Raw genomic sequence first — 3,809 nt, 5'->3', positions numbered from 1 at the left:
CAAACTATTAACTGTTTTAACTTTTAACCACTTCTTTTTTATAATCATTTTGCTGTCTAGTAACAATCAATCAATTCAACACATAATTCACAATGCATGCACCAGTTAAATCTGACTTTGGATATTCTAACTGCACTAATAACCATGCCGCGTCATATTTGATTTGACTTTGGATATTCTGACTGCACTAATAACCACTTCTTTTTATAATCATTTTGCTGTCCAGTAACAATCAATCAATTCAAGACAGTATTCATTTTTGTGCCTTGTTTTCAAATAAAGATGCATGCACCAAGTTAAATCTGACTTTAGATATTTTGACTGCATTAATAACCATGCCGCGTCATATTTGATTTGAAATATTAAACTTTTATTATTCTAATCAAAGATTAGGAATTAAAGAAAGAAGGAAACAACATAGACCATTTCTAACACCAAATAAAGCTTTGTCAGACACCCCATCAACTCAGAGCAAATATAAGATTAGAACTTAGATTAGAACACAAGGGAGAAAACCCTCCATGCATGAGCATCCCTCACTGTCACCTCTTCCAAAATCTTTTATCAGGGAATGGTGCTTGGGGGAAATATTGAACTATAGAGAGAATTCGGTGGCCGACCTAAATCCATATAGTCAAACAGGAAAGAAAGAAAATTAATTAAAGAAAAAACCCAACAAAATTTTCCAATTTTGTTTTAGTTTCTATTATCATCACTGTCCAATGCAAAATCATTTCTTTTCAGTTCTCTAGTTTCAATCGGCCACCTATATATAAATCATAAAGAGGCTGAACTCCCAAGCAAATATTTTGATCACCCTCATTCATTATATCAGTCTGCCCTACAAATTTAGCCTGAACTGGGGCCAGCCAGACCGGCCTGATTCTTCTTTATTGTTATAATATAAAGGCCATTATCCAATATTGGTTTCAGCTATTTGAGGTTCTCATTCTTGTCAGTGTAAGATTTTACCATTACACCAAGCAAAAACCCCTTTCTTGATTCTTATAAATATCTGTCCCCCAATTTAAATTAATATGTACCAGGCAGTTCCTTCACAAGATACGGCCTGACCACTAAATTAAATTTCCTTTTTTCCTATTTAGACAAATTATATCTCCTCATGAGGCACGACTCAACTTTTTTTTTAATTAAAATTAGGGAAAGGTTGGTCCAAGATCACATATGATAGCCAATGCTAGCTAGTTCTTCTGATGGTAACCAGGTGCTGTGAGAACTACCCATGATTTGCTTAGCTTTGTAGATGTGGGGTTAGAGTTATAAGTTCCCATATGTGAGACCAAATATTAATTGGGACAATTGTTGTGAGAGAGTGAAGCTAATTAATGAGATACACCAAGTCTCTGCCCATGATTAATTATTCTCCCCTAATTCATATATTAGAATAATTGAATTGTGAGGGAGTTGACATTCTATTAAAGAAATCTTTTAATGTTAGCTTCTCTTATCAAAGTCGCCTCCAGTATGCCTTGCTTATTCCTCAAATCATGCTTACGAGTCAGTTTATTATTTTAATTACCATTTCTTGTCACCCATACAAGATAATGGGAGGTGGAGCAGATTTGGTGACCATTAGTAGTAGGCTGACACTGCGGAGAGAGAGAGAGAGAGAGAGATTTTCACTTGAAATGGTTTCTATACCAAGTATTAACCTTATGTGTTTATTAATTTAACAAAATGATCAATAAACGACACCTCTCAAACCTTAAGAGCTGGTTTATTTAAGAAGAAAGATTGATTAAACAATGAGGAGTTGACAATTTGACATAGAGGATAGACTTAAAATTTGTTATAAAAGGAGGCCTATACGCAGTTCCATATACCCACATCCAGTCACTGGTAAGCACTTGGGTGCAATAATAATCCCTCCCCCCTCCCCCTTCTCTCTATTTTTCCTTAGTATTAATTTCCTGTAATATTACAGTAGTACTACTACATCTTTGGTTTTAATGGCGATTCCTGTGATCGACTTTTCAAAACTTGATGGAGAGGAGAGGGCTAAGACAATGGCTCAGATTGCAAATGGCTGTGAGGAATGGGGATTCTTCCAGGTATATATTAATAGTTGTTAGGCAAATATATTTCATGGTTTACAAGACATTCAGTTGATAAACAATTCATCGCATTGTATTAAAAGAAGATGCTAATATATTAAGTCCATCATAATAGGAGTTACATGCATCAACATCTTCATAAACTATTATTCTTTATCTTGTTTCCAGCATCACAAGATTGAAGTGTTTGTTGCTCTTTGTCGCAGTTGGTGAACCATGGAATCCCTGTGGAGCTCTTGGAGAGGGTGAAGAAGGTGTGTTCTGAGTGCTATAAGATGGAAAGAGAAGAAGGATTCAAGAGCTCCACGCCTGTGAAGTTGTTGAACGACTTGGTGCAAGGCAAGACTACTGGGGAGAAGCTGGAGAATGTGGATTGGGAGGATGTATTCACTCTTACTGATGACAGTACTGAGTGGCCATGCCAGAACCCAGACTTCAACTGAGGATGGAGGACTAGAGTTATACTTCATTCATGTTTAGTTATCATAGAATAAAATTCAATACTTGCATTTGGATTTATTTCCAATATCTGAAGACATTCTAACAGAAACTGACATTGACAACAGAGAAACCATGACAGAATACAGAAGAGAATTGAAGAAACTGGCAGAGAAAGTGATGGAGGTAATGGATGAGAATCTGGGTTTACCAAAAGGATACATTAAGAAGGTCTTCAATGGTGGAGATGGGCTGGAGAACCAGGCTTTATTTGGCACCAAAGTCAGCCACTACCCACCTTGTCCTCATCCAAAACTGGTGAATGGCCTTCGAGCCCACACAGATGCTGGAGGTGTCATCCTGCTGTTCCAGGACGACAAGGTGAACGGCCTGCAAATCCTAAAGAATGGAGAATGGATTGACGTCCAACCATTAGAGGACTCCATTGTCATCAACACCGGGGATCAGATCGAGGTAATAAGTAATGGCCGATACAAGAGCGTCTGGCACCGTGTACTGGTGACTCCTGATGGTAACAGAAGATCCATTGCCTCCTTCTATAACCCATCCTTGAAAGCAACAATAGCTCCTGCCCCAGAAGTAATGGACCCAGTTGTCAAAGAGATGAGTCAAGCTTACCTAAAGTTTGTGTTTGGTGATTACATGTCTGTATATGCAGAGCAGAAGTTTCTCCCCAAGGAACCGAGGTTCCAAGCTGTAGGGGCCATGTAAGGAGATATATGTGAGAGTGAGTAAGAGATCATTTTAGTAATAATGCATACACTTCAGTTGTCTGTGACTTGGGCACCTAGTGATATAGAAGTATATATTAATTAGTCCTAAAGCACAAGCCTAGAGGCTTTCTTCCTATATAATTATTAATTAGTGTGTTTGTATGAGATGGGTCGGGTGTTTTTCCTTCTATCTAGTTTAGGGTGACAGTGTATATTTAGATGTGTGTAGTTGTCAAGGTTTGATTTGCATATTATTTACATATGTATAAAATGCATTTTCCATTGTCATAATTAAGTTTTGCTTTTCCTTCTTTCATTCCTTTATGGTCGTTTTTAGGAGCTATTTTTCTATTTTCACCAATATGGGTTTGTATTGCGCTCTCTCTCTCTCTCTCTCTCTCTCTCTCTCTCTCTCTCTCTCTCATAGAAAAAAGAGGGGAAAATTTTGTAAAACTCTCTCTCTCTCTCATAGAAAAAAAGAGGGGAAAACTTTGTTTAATTGGATATATTCCAAAAAATAGAAATTTCCAATATTTACATAAACAATTAATTTTATACGTCT

General features: G+C 37.0%; 1 pseudogene across 1 annotated transcript; it reads left to right on the top strand.

Annotated features, from left to right (window-relative positions):
- The first annotated feature begins 1,907 nt into the window (after nucleotides 1–1,907).
- On the top strand, nucleotides 1,908–3,356 carry LOC148873889 (1-aminocyclopropane-1-carboxylate oxidase 5-like; annotated as a pseudogene). Its single transcript, XR_016105319.1, has 3 exons — nucleotides 1,908–2,072; nucleotides 2,282–2,495; nucleotides 2,623–3,356. The product of XR_016105319.1 is annotated as a 1-aminocyclopropane-1-carboxylate oxidase 5-like (transcript).
- The last annotated feature ends 453 nt before the right edge of the window (nucleotides 3,357–3,809 follow it).

This window comes from Nelumbo lutea, chromosome 1 (assembly GCF_056320005.1).
Source record: "Nelumbo lutea isolate HS-2025 chromosome 1, American lotus-T2T, whole genome shotgun sequence".
NCBI lineage: Eukaryota > Viridiplantae > Streptophyta > Magnoliopsida > Proteales > Nelumbonaceae > Nelumbo > Nelumbo lutea.
This window is presented reverse-complemented; position numbering and strand designations above follow the sequence as displayed.